Source organism: Patagioenas fasciata, chromosome 1 (genome assembly GCF_037038585.1).
Source record: "Patagioenas fasciata isolate bPatFas1 chromosome 1, bPatFas1.hap1, whole genome shotgun sequence".
NCBI lineage: Eukaryota > Metazoa > Chordata > Aves > Columbiformes > Columbidae > Patagioenas > Patagioenas fasciata.
This window is the reverse complement of record NC_092520.1, coordinates 133,183,450-133,200,874: the sequence shown is the minus strand read 5'-3', so window position 1 is coordinate 133,200,874 and position 17,425 is coordinate 133,183,450.

Sequence of the window (17,425 nt, the reverse complement as noted above, 5' to 3'; positions counted from 1 at the left end):
GAGGCAGCTGTCAGAACACGCACACTCGATTGTTCACCAAAACATATGCAGACGCGTCCTTAGCCTGTAGATTTGGATGCACAGAGTTCCCTGTGTTCGCAAGAGACAAGGGAATCGCGTCTGTACGCACAGAAGCAATAGCGGACCGTTTCCCTCGGAGTGAACGCGGAAGAGCCGTCTATGTACTCGGAGACACGGGAACGTGCCTCAATGCGGTCACAGAGGCAGCAGCTTTTGCACAGATGCTCTGGTGATTCTGGCACTTTCCAGGCACACTCCTGAAAGTCGCGCACACTGCTGTTCACTCGCTAAACGACCTCTTGGGAAACACGTCTCCGGTCGATGGACCGCTCAGATTGCTTCTCGTGTAACTGTGAACTGTGTCAGCGCAGGGAATCCCTCTCTGTTGAGCAGATGTCAATCCTGCCTCGCTTTTGCTTTGTTGCCTCTACCAAGATGATTTCCCGTTTCTCTCTTCACTGGAGCACGCAGACACAGCCAACGCACATCAAGTGTCAAGAGACACACTCTGCTGAGCTCAACGCTTGTGCAGATGCACATGTGCGACGAAGTCAACACACGTGCTTGTGGAGAGAAAGAAAGGGACTCCCAGGCGTGTGGAGCGACGGGGAGAAAGAGCGGGCGCTGAGGAACACAGTTTCAAACAGACTGTCTGCACACAAACAGGCACCTGTCTGCAGGTATCCTAGATCTTGATTCTTGAACTTGAGGAAACACGCGTCTGAGCAAAACTCCCAAACGCTTCCAGGAAAGACACAGGCTCTCCCACAAGCACACAAGTGTTTGCCCTCAGCTATACATCAGGGACAAGCTTGTGAAGAGATGCCCTGCTATTCTTTCGCCTTATGGCATCATGTGTTTCGTTTCTCTTGGAGATGGATTGTTAAACGTCTTTCCTCGGGCGACTGTGAAGCATTTGCCAGCGGAGGAGAAGTAGCACGGAGCAGCATTCAGTACTGCCTACGAGTGTCTTTGCTACCCTACTAGCGGAGCTCCAAGAACAGGCACACATCTTCAGGTACCTTCCAAATGTGGATTCCCCTGCAGCCCCGTAGGCGGGCGTGCAGTACGCCAACCATCAACGGACGTTTTTCCCCTCAAGCCTGTCAGGACGTTGCTCGTCCGTCTTTCCCTCAATAGATGGGAGTAGGCGCGCTTGCGGATGTGTGCGTGTGTGTGGCCACGCGTTTGCTTAGGCATCAGTGTGTGAAAAGGTAGGTGCTTTTCTCTAGCTGCGTTTGCGTGCACGTGGTGCTGGGTGCACATCCCTGGGTGCTCGAGGTAAGGTTTCTGCATGGTTTTCGCTGAGGAATCGTGTGTGTGCACATGGACAAAGAGAAGGCGCAGCAACCAGGTTCCAGCGCCGAAGAAGGCAAAAGGCAAGGTTTCCGGCGCTATCTCCTTCACTCCCCAGTCCTAGTCGCGCAAAGCAAGCCGCTAAGCCGGCGACCGGCAAGAGAGCTACAACGAAGCATGCCGAACGGAGAAAATAGCAGCAGCGCATCTGTTCACACCTTGTTTCTGCCATGTGCTTGAACGCCAAGACGTTCGTGCTTCTGTGAGATGAAAGACGTCCTTCTGCATATGTGGTTGCTCACACCGGTGCACTTGTTAGTGTATCCATTCAGTCCTGGGCTGCGGGGCATTCAGAAGTGGCTCTGTGGAGACGTCTGCATAGAGGCAGCTGTCAGAACACGCACACTCGATTGTTCACCAAAACATATGCAGACGCGTCCTTAGCCTGTAGATTTGGATGCACAGAGTTCCCTGTGTTCGCAAGAGACAAGGGAATCGCGTCTGTACGCACAGAAGCAATAGCGGACCGTTTCCCTCGGAGTGAACGCGGAAGAGCCGTCTATGTACTCGGAGACACGGGAACGTGCCTCAATGCGGTCACAGAGGCAGCAGCTTTTGCACAGATGCTCTGGTGATTCTGGCACTTTCCAGGCACACTCCTGAAAGTCGCGCACACTGCTGTTCACTCGCTAAACGACCTCTTGGGAAACACGTCTCCGGTCGATGGACCGCTCAGATTGCTTCTCGTGTAACTGTGAACTGTGTCAGCGCAGGGAATCCGTCTCTGTTGAGCAGATGTCAATCCTGCCTCGCTTTTGCTTTGTTGCCTCTACCAAGATGATTTCCCGTTTCTCTCTTCACTGGAGCACGCAGACACAGCCAACGCACATCAAGTGTCAAGAGACACACTCTGCTGAGCTCAACGCTTGTGCAGATGCACATGTGCGACGAAGTCAACACACGTGCTTGTGGAGAGAAAGAAAGGGACTCCCAGGCGTGTGGAGCGACGGGGAGAAAGAGCGGGCGCTGAGGAACACAGTTTCAAACAGACTGTCTCCACACAAACAGGCACCTGTCTGCAGGTATCCTAGATCTTGATTCTTGAACTTGAGGAAACACGCGTCTGAGCAAAACTCCCAAACGCTTCCAGGAAAGACACAGGCTCTCCCACAAGCACACAAGTGTTTGCCCTCAGCTATAGATCAGGGACAAGCTTGTGAAGAGATGCCCTGCTATTCTTTGGCTTTATGGCATCATGTGTTTCGTTTCTCTTGGAGATCGATTGTTAAACGTCTTTCCTCGGGCGACTGTGAAGCATTTGCCAGCGGAGGAGAAGTAGCACGGAGCAGCATTCAGTACTGCCTACGAGTGTCTTTGCTACCCTACTAGCGGAGCTCCAAGAACAGGCACACATCTTCAGGTACCTTCCAAATGTGGATTCCCCTGCAGGCCGTAGGCGGGCGTGCAGTACGCCAACCATCAACGGACGTTTTTCCCCTCAAGCCTGTCAGGACGTTGCTCGTCCGTCTTTCCCTCAATAGATGGGAGTAGGCGCGCTTGCGGATGTGTGCGTGTGTGTGGCCACGCGTTTGCTTAGGCATCAGTGTGTGAAAAGGTAGGTGCTTTTCTCTAGCTGCGTGTGCGTGCACGTGGTGCTGGGTGCACATCCCTGGGTGCTCGAGGTAAGGTTTCTGCATGGTTTTCGCTGAGGAATCGTGTGTGTGCACATGGACAAAGAGAAGGCGCAGCAACCAGGTTCCAGCGCCGAAGAAGGCAAAAGGCAAGGTTTCCGGCGCTATCTCCTTCTCTCCGCAGACCTAGTCGCGCAAAGCAAGACGCTAAGCCGGCGACCGGCAAGAGAGCTACAACGAAGCATGCCGAACGGAGAAAATAGCAGCAGCGCATCTGTTCACACCTTGTTTCTGCCATGTGCTTGAACGCCAAGACGTTCGCGCTTCTGTGAGATGAAAGACGTCCTTCTGCATATGTGGTTGCTCACACCGGTGCACTTGTTAGTGTATCCATTCAGTCCTGGGCTGCGGGGCATTCAGAAGTGGCTCTGTGGAGACGTCTGCATAGAGGCAGCTGTCAGAACACGCACACTCGATTGTTCACCAAAACATATGCAGACGCGTCCTTAGCCTGTAGATTTGGATGCACAGAGTTCCCTGTGTTCGCAAGAGACAAGGGAATCGCGTCTGTACGCACAGAAGCAATAGCGGACCGTTTCCCTCGGAGTGAACGCGGAAGAGCCGTCTATGTACTCGGAGACACGGGAACGTGCCTCAATGCGGTCACAGAGGCAGCAGCTTTTGCACAGATGCTCTGGTGATTCTGGCACTTTCCAGGCACACTCCTGAAAGTCGCGCACACTGCTGTTCACTCGCTAAACGACCTCTTGGGAAACACGTCTCCGGTCGATGGACCGCTCAGATTGCTTCTCGTGTAACTGTGAACTGTGTCAGCGCAGGGAATCCCTCTCTGTTGAGCAGATGTCAATCCTGCCTCGCTTTTGCTTTGTTGCCTCTACCAAGATGATTTCCCGTTTCTCTCTTCACTGGAGCACGCAGACACAGCCAACGCACATCAAGTGTCAAGAGACACACTCTGCTGAGCTCAACGCTTGTGCAGATGCACATGTGCGACGAAGTCAACACACGTGCTTGTGGAGAGAAAGAAAGGGACTCCCAGGCGTGTGGAGCGACGGGGAGAAAGAGCGGGCGCTGAGGAACACAGTTTCAAACAGACTGTCTCCACACAAACAGGCACCTGTCTGCAGGTATCCTAGATCTTGATTCTTGAACTTGAGGAAACACGCGTCTGAGCAAAACTCCCAAACGCTTCCAGGAAAGACACAGGCTCTCCCACAAGCACACAAGTGTTTGCCCTCAGCTATAGATCAGGGACAAGCTTGTGAAGAGATGCCCTGCTATTCTTTCGCCTTATGGCATCATGTGTTTCGTTTCTCTTGGAGATCGATTGTTAAACGTCTTTCCTCGGGCGACTGTGAAGCATTTGCCAGCGGAGGAGAAGTAGCACGGAGCAGCATTCAGTACTGCCTACGAGTGTCTTTGCTACCCTACTAGCGGAGCTCCAAGAACAGGCACACATCTTCAGGTACCTTCCAAATGTGGATTCCCCTGCAGCCCCGTAGGCGGGCGTGCAGTAGGCCAACCATCAACGGACGTTTTTCCCCTCAAGCCTGTCAGGACGTTGCTCGTCCGTCTTTCCCTCAATAGATGGGAGTAGGCGCGCTTGCGGATGTGTGCGTGTGTGTGGCCACGCGTTTGCTTAGGCATCAGTGTGTGAAAAGGTAGGTGCTTTTCTCTAGCTGCGTGTGCGTGCACGTGGTGCTGGGTGCACATCCCTGGGTGCTCGAGGTAAGGTTTCTGCATGGTTTTCGCTGAGGAATCGTGTGTGTGCACATGGACAAAGAGAAGGCGCAGCGACCAGGTTCCAGCGCCGAAGAAGGCAAAAGGCAAGGTTTCCGGCGCTATCTCCTTCACTCCGAAGTCCTAGTCGCGCAAAGCAAGCCGCTAAGCCGGCGACCGGCAAGAGAGCTACAACGAAGCATGCCGAACGGAGAAAATAGCAGCAGCGCATCTGTTCACACCTTGTTTCTGCCATGTGCTTGAACGCCAAGACGTTCGTGCTTCTGTGAGATGAAAGACGTCCTTCTGCATATGTGGTTGCTCACACCGGTGCACTTGTTAGTGTATCCATTCAGTCCTGGGCTGCGGGGCATTCAGAAGTGGCTCTGTGGAGACGTCTGCATAGAGGCAGCTGTCAGAACACGCACACTCGATTGTTCACCAAAACATATGCAGACGCGTCCTTAGCCTGTAGATTTGGATGCACAGAGTTCCCTGTGTTCGCAAGAGACAAGGGAATCGCGTCTGTACGCACAGAAGCAATAGCGGACCGTTTCCCTCGGAGGGAACGCGGAAGAGCCGTCTATGTACTCGGAGACACGGGAACGTGCCTCAATGCGGTCACAGAGGCAGCAGCTTTTGCACAGATGCTCTGGTGATTCTGGCACTTTCCAGGCACACTCCTGAAAGTCGCGCACACTGCTGTTCACTCGCTAAACGACCTCTTGGGAAACACGTCTCCGGTCGATGGACCGCTCAGATTGCTTCTCGTGTAACTGTGAACTGTGTCAGCGCAGGGAATCCGTCTCTGTTGAGCAGATGTCAATCCTGCCTCGCTTTTGCTTTGTTGCCTCTACCAAGATGATTTCCCGTTTCTCTCTTCACTGGAGCACGCAGACACAGCCAACGCACATCAAGTGTCAAGAGACACACTCTGCTGAGCTCAACGCTTGTGCAGATGCACATGTGCGACGAAGTCAACACACGTGCTTGTGGAGAGAAAGAAAGGGACTCCCAGGCGTGTGGAGCGACGGGGAGAAAGAGCGGGCGCTGAGGAACACAGTTTCAAACAGACTGTCTCCACACAAACAGGCACCTGTCTGCAGGTATCCTAGATCTTGATTCTTGAACTTGAGGAAACACGCGTCTGAGCAAAACTCCCAAACGCTTCCAGGAAAGACACAGGCTCTCCCACAAGCACACAAGTGTTTGCCCTCAGCTATACATCAGGGACAAGCTTGTGAAGAGATGCCCTGCTATTCTTTCGCCTTATGGCATCATGTGTTTCGTTTCTCTTGGAGATCGATTGTTAAACGTCTTTCCTCGGGCGACTGTGAAGCATTTGCCAGCGGAGGAGAAGTAGCACGGAGCAGCATTCAGTACTGCCTACGAGTGTCTTTGCTACCCTACTAGCGGAGCTCCAAGAACAGGCACACATCTTCAGGTACCTTCCAAATGTGGATTCCCCTGCAGCCCCGTAGGCGGGCGTGCAGTACGCCAACCATCAACGGACGTTTTTCCCCTCAAGCCTGTCAGGACGTTGCTCGTCCGTCTTTCCCTCAATAGATGGGAGTAGGCGCGCTTGCGGATGTGTGCGTGTGTGTGGCCACGCGTTTGCTTAGGCATCAGTGTGTGAAAAGGTAGGTGCTTTTCTCTAGCTGCGTGTGCGTGCACGTGGTGCTGGGTGCACATCCCTGGGTGCTCGAGGTAAGGTTTCTGCATGGTTTTCGCTGAGGAATCGTGTGTGTGCACATGGACAAAGAGAAGGCGCAGCAACCAGGTTCCAGCGCCGAAGAAGGCAAAAGGCAAGGTTTCCGGCGCTATCTCCTTCACTCCCCAGTCCTAGTCGCGCAAAGCAAGCCGCTAAGCCGGCGACCGGCAAGAGAGCTACAACGAAGCATGCCGAACGGAGAAAATAGCAGCAGCGCATCTGTTCACACCTTGTTTCTGCCATGTGCTTGAACGCCAAGACGTTCGCGCTTCTGTGAGATGAAAGACGTCCTTCTGCATATGTGGTTGCTCACACCGGTGCACTTGTTAGTGTATCCATTCAGTCCTGGGCTGCGGGGCATTCAGAAGTGGCTCTGTGGAGACGTCTGCATAGAGGCAGCTGTCAGAACACGCACACTCGATTGTTCACCAAAACATATGCAGACGCGTCCTTAGCCTGTAGATTTGGATGCACAGAGTTCCCTGTGTTCGCAAGAGACAAGGGAATCGCGTCTGTACGCACAGAAGCAATAGCGGACCGTTTCCCTCGGAGTGAACGCGGAAGAGCCGTCTATGTACTCGGAGACACGGGAACGTGCCTCAATGCGGTCACAGAGGCAGCAGCTTTTGCACAGATGCTCTGGTGATTCTGGCACTTTCCAGGCACACTCCTGAAAGTCGCGCACACTGCTGTTCACTCGCTAAACGACCTCTTGGGAAACACGTCTCCGGTCGATGGACCGCTCAGATTGCTTCTCGTGTAACTGTGAACTGTGTCAGCGCAGGGAATCCGTCTCTGTTGAGCAGATGTCAATCCTGCCTCGCTTTTGCTTTGTTGCCTCTACCAAGATGATTTCCCGTTTCTCTCTTCACTGGAGCACGCAGACACAGCCAACGCACATCAAGTGTCAAGAGACACACTCTGCTGAGCTCAACGCTTGTGCAGATGCACATGTGCGACGAAGTCAACACACGTGCTTGTGGAGAGAAAGAAAGGGACTCCCAGGCGTGTGGAGCGACGGGGAGAAAGAGCGGGCGCTGAGGAACACAGTTTCAAACAGACTGTCTCCACACAAACAGGCACCTGTCTGCAGGTATCCTAGATCTTGATTCTTGAACTTGAGGAAACACGCGTCTGAGCAAAACTCCCAAACGCTTCCAGGAAAGACACAGGCTCTCCCACAAGCACACAAGTGTTTGCCCTCAGCTATAGATCAGGGACAAGCTTGTGAAGAGATGCCCTGCTATTCTTTCGCCTTATGGCATCATGTGTTTCGTTTCTCTTGGAGATGGATTGTTAAACGTCTTTCCTCGGGCGACTGTGAAGCATTTGCCAGCGGAGGAGAAGTAGCACGGAGCAGCATTCAGTACTGCCTACGAGTGTCTTTGCTACCCTACTAGCGGAGCTCCAAGAACAGGCACACATCTTCAGGTACCTTCCAAATGTGGATTCCCCTGCAGCCCCGTAGGCGGGCGTGCAGTACGCCAACCATCAACGGACGTTTTTCCCCTCAAGCCTGTCAGGACGTTGCTCGTCCGTCTTTCCCTCAATAGATGGGAGTAGGCGCGCTTGCGGATGTGTGCGTGTGTGTGGCCACGCGTTTGCTTAGGCATCAGTGTGTGAAAAGGTAGGTGCTTTTCTCTAGCTGCGTGTGCGTGCACGTGGTGCTGGGTGCACATCCCTGGGTGCTCGAGGTAAGGTTTCTGCATGGTTTTCGCTGAGGAATCGTGTGTGTGCACATGGACAAAGAGAAGGCGCAGCAACCAGGTTCCAGCGCCGAAGAAGGCAAAAGGCAAGGTTTCCGGCGCTATCTCCTTCACTCCCCAGTCCTAGTCGCGCAAAGCAAGCCGCTAAGCCGGCGACCGGCAAGAGAGCTACAACGAAGCATGCCGAACGGAGAAAATAGCAGCAGCGCATCTGTTCACACCTTGTTTCTGCCATGTGCTTGAACGCCAAGACGTTCGCGCTTCTGTGAGATGAAAGACGTCCTTCTGCATATGTGGTTGCTCACACCGGTGCACTTGTTAGTGTATCCATTCAGTCCTGGGCTGCGGGGCATTCAGAAGTGGCTCTGTGGAGACGTCTGCATAGAGGCAGCTGTCAGAACACGCACACTCGATTGTTCACCAAAACATATGCAGACGCGTCCTTAGCCTGTAGATTTGGATGCACAGAGTTCCCTGGGTTCGCAAGAGACAAGGGAATCGCGTCTGTACGCACAGAAGCAATAGCGGACCGTTTCCCTCGGAGTGAACGCGAAAGAGCCGTCTATATACTCGCAGACACGGGAACGTGCCTCAATGCGGTCACAGAGGCAGCAGCTTTTGCACAGATGCTCTGGTGATTCTGGCACTTTCCAGGCACACTCCTGAAAGTCGCGCACACTGCTGTTCACTCGCTAAACGACCTCTTGGGAAACACGTCTCCGGTCGATGGACCGCTCAGATTGCTTCTCGTGTAACTGTGAACTGTGTCAGCGCAGAGAATCCGTCTCTGTTGAGCAGATGTCAATCCTGCCTCGCTTTTGCTTTGTTGCCTCTACCAAGATGATTTCCCGTTTCTCTCTTCACTGGAACAGGCAGACACAGCCAACGCACATCAAGTGTCAAGAGACACACTCTGCTGAGCTCAACGCTTGTGCAGATGCACATGTGCGACGAAGTCAACACACGTGCTTGTGGAGAGAAAGAAAGGGACTCCCAGGCGTGTGGAGCGACGGGGAGAAAGAGCGGGCGCTGAGGAACACAGTTTCAAACAGACTGTCTCCACACAAACAGGCACCTGTCTGCAGGTATCCTAGATCTTGATTCTTGAACTTGAGGAAACACGCGTCTGAGCAAAACTCCCAAACGCTTCCAGGAAAGACACAGGCTCTCCCACAAGCACACAAGTGTTTTCCCTCAGCTATACATCAGGGACAAGCTTGTGAAGAGATGCCCTGCTATTCTTTCGCCTTATGGCATCATGTGTTTCGTTTCTCTTGGAGATCGATTGTTAAACGTCTTTCCTCGGGCGACCTTGAAGCATTTGCCAGCGGAGGAGAAGTAGCACGGAGCAGCATTCAGTACTGCCTACGAGTGTCTTTGCTACCCTACTAGCGGAGCTCCAAGAACAGGCACACATCTTCAGGTACCTTCCAAATGTGGATTCCCCTGCAGGCCGTAGGCGGGCGTGCAGTACGCCAACCATCAACGGACGTTTTTCCCCTCAAGCCTGTCAGGACGTTGCTCGTCCGTCTTTCCCTCAATAGATGGGAGTAGGCGCGCTTGCGGATGTGTGCGTGTGTGTGGCCACGCGTTTGCTTAGGCATCAGTGTGTGAAAAGGTAGGTGCTTTTCTCTAGCTGCGTGTGCGTGCACGTGGTGCTGGGTGCACATCCCTGGGTGCTCGAGGTAAGGTTTCTGCATGGTTTTCGCTGAGGAATCGTGTGTGTGCACATGGACAAAGAGAAGGCGCAGCAACCAGGTTCCAGCGCCGAAGAAGGCAGAAGGCAAGGTTTCCGGCGCTATTTCCTTCACTCCCCAGTCCTAGTCACGCAAAGCAAGCCGCTAAGCCGGCGACCGGCAAGAGAGCTACAACGAAGCATATGCCGAACGGAGAAAATAGCAGCAGCGCATCTGTTCACACCTTGTTTCTGCCATGTGCTTGAACGCCAAGACGTTCGCGCTTCTGTGAGATGAAAGACGTCCTTCTGCATATGTGGTTGCTCACACCGGTGCACTTGTTAGTGTATCCATTCAGTCCTGGGCTGCGGGGCATTCAGAAGTGGCTCTGTGGAGACGTCTGCATAGAGGCAGCTGTCAGAACACGCACACTCGATTGTTCACCAAAACATATGCAGACGCGTCCTTAGCCTGTAGATTTGGATGCACAGAGTTCCCTGTGTTCGCAAGAGACAAGGGAATCGCGTCTGTACGCACAGAAGCAATAGCGGACCGTTTCCCTCGGAGTGAACGCGGAAGAGCCGTCTATGTACTCGGAGACACGGGAACGTGCCTCAATGCGGTCACAGAGGCAGCAGCTTTTGCACAGATGCTCTGGTGATTCTGGCACTTTCCAGGCACACTCCTGAAAGTCGCGCACACTGCTGTTCACTCGCTAAACGACCTCTTGGGAAACACGTCTCCGGTCGATGGACCGCTCAGATTGCTTCTCGTGTAACTGTGAACTGTGTCAGCGCAGGGAATCCGTCTCTGTTGAGCAGATGTCAATCCTGCCTCGCTTTTGCTTTGTTGCCTCTACCAAGATGATTTCCCGTTTCTCTCTTCACTGGAGCACGCAGACACAGCCAACGCACATCAAGTGTCAAGAGACACACTCTGCTGAGCTCAACGCTTGTGCAGATGCACATGTGCGACGAAGTCAACACACGTGCTTGTGGAGAGAAAGAAAGGGACTCCCAGGCGTGTGGAGCGACGGGGAGAAAGAGCGGGCGCTGAGGAACACAGTTTCAAACAGACTGTCTCCACACAAACAGGCACCTGTCTGCAGGTATCCTAGATCTTGATTCTTGAACTTGAGGAAACACGCGTCTGAGCAAAACTCCCAAACGCTTCCAGGAAAGACACAGGCTCTCCCACAAGCACACAAGTGTTTGCCCTCAGCTATAGATCAGGGACAAGCTTGTGAAGAGATGCCCTGCTATTCTTTGGCTTTATGGCATCATGTGTTTCGTTTCTCTTGGAGATCGATTGTTAAACGTCTTTCCTCGGGCGACTGTGAAGCATTTGCCAGCGGAGGAGAAGTAGCACGGAGCAGCATTCAGTACTGCCTACGAGTGTCTTTGCTACCCTACTAGCGGAGCTCCAAGAACAGGCACACATCTTCAGGTACCTTCCAAATGTGGATTCCCCTGCAGCCCCGTAGGCGGGCGTGCAGTACGCCAACCATCAACGGACGTTTTTCCCCTCAAGCCTGTCAGGACGTTGCTCGTCCGTCTTTCCCTCAATAGATGGGAGTAGGCGCGCTTGCGGATGTGTGCGTGTGTGTGGCCACGCGTTTGCTTAGGCATCAGTGTGTGAAAAGGTAGGTGCTTTTCTCTAGCTGCGTGTGCGTGCACGTGGTGCTGGGTGCACATCCCTGGGTGCTCGAGGTAAGGTTTCTGCATGGTTTTCGCTGAGGAATCGTGTGTGCGCACATGGACAAAGAGAAGGCGCAGCAACCAGGTTCCAGCGCCGAAGAAGGCAAAAGGCAAGGTTTCCGGCGCTATCTCCTTCTCTCCGCAGACCTAGTCGCGCAAAGCAAGCCGCTAAGCCGGCGACCGGCAAGAGAGCTACAACGAAGCATGCCGAACGGAGAAAATAGCAGCAGCGCATCTGTTCACACCTTGTTTCTGCCATGTGCTTGAACGCCAAGACGTTCGTGCTTCTGTGAGATGAAAGACGTCCTTCTGCATATGTGGTTGCCCACACCGGTGCACTTGTTAGTGTATCCATTCAGTCCTGGGCTGCGGGGCATTCAGAAGTGGCTCTGTGGAGACGTCTGCATAGAGGCAGCTGTCAGAACACGCACACTCGATTGTTCACCAAAACATATGCAGACGCGTCCTTAGCCTGTAGATTTGGATGCACAGAGTTCCCTGTGTTCGCAAGAGACAAGGGAATCGCGTCTGTACGCACAGAAGCAATAGCGGACCGTTTCCCTCGGAGTGAACGCGGAAGAGCCGTCTATGTACTCGGAGACACGGGAACGTGCCTCAATGCGGTCACAGAGGCAGCAGCTTTTGCACAGATGCTCTGGTGATTCTGGCACTTTCCAGGCACACTCCTGAAAGTCGCGCACACTGCTGTTCACTCGCTAAACGACCTCTTGGGAAACACGTCTCCGGTCGATGGACCGCTCAGATTGCTTCTCGTGTAACTGTGAACTGTGTCAGCGCAGGGAATCCGTCTCTGTTGAGCAGATGTCAATCCTGCCTCGCTTTTGCTTTGTTGCCTCTACCAAGATGATTTCCCGTTTCTCTCTTCACTGGAGCACGCAGACACAGCCAACGCACATCAAGTGTCAAGAGACACACTCTGCTGAGCTCAACGCTTGTGCAGATGCACATGTGCGACGAAGTCAACACACGTGCTTGTGGAGAGAAAGAAAGGGACTCCCAGGCGTGTGGAGCGACGGGGAGAAAGAGCGGGCGCTGAGGAACACAGTTTCAAACAGACTGTCTCCACACAAACAGGCACCTGTCTGCAGGTATCCTAGATCTTGATTCTTGAACTTGAGGAAACACGCGTCTGAGCAAAACTCCCAAACGCTTCCAGGAAAGACACAGGCTCTCCCACAAGCACACAAGTGTTTGCCCTCAGCTATAGATCAGGGACAAGCTTGTGAAGAGATGCCCTGCTATTCTTTCGCCTTATGGCATCATGTGTTTCGTTTCTCTTGGAGATGGATTGTTAAACGTCTTTCCTCGGGCGACTGTGAAGCATTTGCCAGCGGAGGAGAAGTAGCACGGAGCAGCATTCAGTACTGCCTACGAGTGTCTTTGCTACCCTACTAGCGGAGCTCCAAGAACAGGCACACATCTTCAGGTACCTTCCAAATGTGGATTCCCCTGCAGCCCCGTAGGCGGGCGTGCAGTACGCCAACCATCAACGGACGTTTTTCCCCTCAAGCCTGTCAGGACGTTGCTCGTCCGTCTTTCCCTCAATAGATGGGAGTAGGCGCGCTTGCGGATGTGTGCGTGTGTGTGGCCACGCGTTTGCTTAGGCATCAGTGTGTGAAAAGGTAGGTGCTTTTCTCTAGCTGCGTGTGCGTGCACGTGGTGCTGGGTGCACATCCCTGGGTGCTCGAGGTAAGGTTTCTGCATGGTTTTCGCTGAGGAATCGTGTGTGTGCACATGGACAAAGAGAAGGCGCAGCAACCAGGTTCCAGCGCCGAAGAAGGCAAAAGGCAAGGTTTCCGGCGCTATCTCCTTCACTCCCCAGTCCTAGTCGCGCAAAGCAAGCCGCTAAGCCGGCGACCGGCAAGAGAGCTACAACGAAGCATGCCGAACGGAGAAAATAGCAGCAGCGCATCTGTTCACACCTTGTTTCTGCCATGTGCTTGAACGCCAAGACGTTCGCGCTTCTGTGAGATGAAAGACGTCCTTCTGCATATGTGGTTGCTCACACCGGTGCACTTGTTAGTGTATCCATTCAGTCCTGGGCTGCGGGGCATTCAGAAGTGGCTCTGTGGAGACGTCTGCATAGAGGCAGCTGTCAGAACACGCACACTCGATTGTTCACCAAAACATATGCAGACGCGTCCTTAGCCTGTAGATTTGGATGCACAGAGTTCCCTGGGTTCGCAAGAGACAAGGGAATCGCGTCTGTACGCACAGAAGCAATAGCGGACCGTTTCCCTCGGAGTGAACGCGAAAGAGCCGTCTATATACTCGCAGACACGGGAACGTGCCTCAATGCGGTCACAGAGGCAGCAGCTTTTGCACAGATGCTCTGGTGATTCTGGCACTTTCCAGGCACACTCCTGAAAGTCGCGCACACTGCTGTTCACTCGCTAAACGACCTCTTGGGAAACACGTCTCCGGTCGATGGACCGCTCAGATTGCTTCTCGTGTAACTGTGAACTGTGTCAGCGCAGAGAATCCGTCTCTGTTGAGCAGATGTCAATCCTGCCTCGCTTTTGCTTTGTTGCCTCTACCAAGATGATTTCCCGTTTCTCTCTTCACTGGAACAGGCAGACACAGCCAACGCACATCAAGTGTCAAGAGACACACTCTGCTGAGCTCAACGCTTGTGCAGATGCACATGTGCGACGAAGTCAACACACGTGCTTGTGGAGAGAAAGAAAGGGACTCCCAGGCGTGTGGAGCGACGGGGAGAAAGAGCGGGCGCTGAGGAACACAGTTTCAAACAGACTGTCTCCACACAAACAGGCACCTGTCTGCAGGTATCCTAGATCTTGATTCTTGAACTTGAGGAAACACGCGTCTGAGCAAAACTCCCAAACGCTTCCAGGAAAGACACAGGCTCTCCCACAAGCACACAAGTGTTTTCCCTCAGCTATACATCAGGGACAAGCTTGTGAAGAGATGCCCTGCTATTCTTTCGCCTTATGGCATCATGTGTTTCGTTTCTCTTGGAGATCGATTGTTAAACGTCTTTCCTCGGGCGACCTTGAAGCATTTGCCAGCGGAGGAGAAGTAGCACGGAGCAGCATTCAGTACTGCCTACGAGTGTCTTTGCTACCCTACTAGCGGAGCTCCAAGAACAGGCACACATCTTCAGGTACCTTCCAAATGTGGATTCCCCTGCAGGCCGTAGGCGGGCGTGCAGTACGCCAACCATCAACGGACGTTTTTCCCCTCAAGCCTGTCAGGACGTTGCTCGTCCGTCTTTCCCTCAATAGATGGGAGTAGGCGCGCTTGCGGATGTGTGCGTGTGTGTGGCCACGCGTTTGCTTAGGCATCAGTGTGTGAAAAGGTAGGTGCTTTTCTCTAGCTGCGTGTGCGTGCACGTGGTGCTGGGTGCACATCCCTGGGTGCTCGAGGTAAGGTTTCTGCATGGTTTTCGCTGAGGAATCGTGTGTGTGCACATGGACAAAGAGAAGGCGCAGCAACCAGGTTCCAGCGCCGAAGAAGGCAGAAGGCAAGGTTTCCGGCGCTATCTCCTTCACTCCCCAGTCCTAGTCACGCAAAGCAAGCCGCTAAGCCGGCGACCGGCAAGAGAGCTACAACGAAGCATATGCCGAACGGAGAAAATAGCAGCAGCGCATCTGTTCACACCTTGTTTCTGCCATGTGCTTGAACGCCAAGACGTTCGCGCTTCTGTGAGATGAAAGACGTCCTTCTGCATATGTGGTTGCTCACACCGGTGCACTTGTTAGTGTATCCATTCAGTCCTGGGCTGCGGGGCATTCAGAAGTGGCTCTGTGGAGACGTCTGCATAGAGGCAGCTGTCAGAACACGCACACTCGATTGTTCACCAAAACATATGCAGACGCGTCCTTAGCCTGTAGATTTGGATGCACAGAGTTCCCTGTGTTCGCAAGAGACAAGGGAATCGCGTCTGTACGCACAGAAGCAATAGCGGACCGTTTCCCTCGGAGTGAACGCGGAAGAGCCGTCTATGTACTCGGAGACACGGGAACGTGCCTCAATGCGGTCACAGAGGCAGCAGCTTTTGCACAGATGCTCTGGTGATTCTGGCACTTTCCAGGCACACTCCTGAAAGTCGCGCACACTGCTGTTCACTCGCTAAACGACCTCTTGGGAAACACGTCTCCGGTCGATGGACCGCTCAGATTGCTTCTCGTGTAACTGTGAACTGTGTCAGCGCAGGGAATCCGTCTCTGTTGAGCAGATGTCAATCCTGCCTCGCTTTTGCTTTGTTGCCTCTACCAAGATGATTTCCCGTTTCTCTCTTCACTGGAGCACGCAGACACAGCCAACGCACATCAAGTGTCAAGAGACACACTCTGCTGAGCTCAACGCTTGTGCAGATGCACATGTGCGACGAAGTCAACACACGTGCTTGTGGAGAGAAAGAAAGGGACTCCCAGGCGTGTGGAGCGACGGGGAGAAAGAGCGGGCGCTGAGGAACACAGTTTCAAACAGACTGTCTCCACACAAACAGGCACCTGTCTGCAGGTATCCTAGATCTTGATTCTTGAACTTGAGGAAACACGCGTCTGAGCAAAACTCCCAAACGCTTCCAGGAAAGACACAGGCTCTCCCACAAGCACACAAGTGTTTGCCCTCAGCTATAGATCAGGGACAAGCTTGTGAAGAGATGCCCTGCTATTCTTTGGCTTTATGGCATCATGTGTTTCGTTTCTCTTGGAGATCGATTGTTAAACGTCTTTCCTCGGGCGACTGTGAAGCATTTGCCAGCGGAGGAGAAGTAGCACGGAGCAGCATTCAGTACTGCCTACGAGTGTCTTTGCTACCCTACTAGCGGAGCTCCAAGAACAGGCACACATCTTCAGGTACCTTCCAAATGTGGATTCCCCTGCAGCCCCGTAGGCGGGCGTGCAGTACGCCAACCATCAACGGACGTTTTTCCCCTCAAGCCTGTCAGGACGTTGCTCGTCCGTCTTTCCCTCAATAGATGGGAGTAGGCGCGCTTGCGGATGTGTGCGTGTGTGTGGCCACGCGTTTGCTTAGGCATCAGTGTGTGAAAAGGTAGGTGCTTTTCTCTAGCTGCGTGTGCGTGCACGTGGTGCTGGGTGCACATCCCTGGGTGCTCGAGGTAAGGTTTCTGCATGGTTTTCGCTGAGGAATCGTGTGTGCGCACATGGACAAAGAGAAGGCGCAGCAACCAGGTTCCAGCGCCGAAGAAGGCAAAAGGCAAGGTTTCCGGCGCTATCTCCTTCTCTCCGCAGACCTAGTCGCGCAAAGCAAGCCGCTAAGCCGGCGACCGGCAAGAGAGCTACAACGAAGCATGCCGAACGGAGAAAATAGCAGCAGCGCATCTGTTCACACCTTGTTTCTGCCATGTGCTTGAACGCCAAGACGTTCGTGCTTCTGTGAGATGAAAGACGTCCTTCTGCATATGTGGTTGCCCACACCGGTGCACTTGTTAGTGTATCCATTCAGTCCTGGGCTGCGGGGCATTCAGAAGTGGCTCTGTGGAGACGTCTGCATAGAGGCAGCTGTCAGAACACGCACACTCGATTGTTCACCAAAACATATGCAGACGCGTCCTTAGCCTGTAGATTTGGATGCACAGAGTTCCCTGTGTTCGCAAGAGACAAGGGAATCGCGTCTGTACGCACAGAAGCAATAGCGGACCGTTTCCCTCGGAGTGAACGCGGAAGAGCCGTCTATGTACTCGGAGACACGGGAACGTGCCTCAGTGCGGTCACAGAGGCAGCAGCTTTTGCACAGATGCTCTGGTGATTCTGGCACTTTCCAGGCACACTCCTGAAAGTCGCGCACACTGCTGTTCACTCGCTAAACGACCTCTTGGGAAACACGTCTCCGGTCGATGGACCGCTCAGATTGCTTTTCGTGTAACTGTGAACTGTGTCAGCGCAGGGAATCCGTCTCTGTTGAGCAGATGTCAATCCTGCCTCGCTTTTGCTTTGTT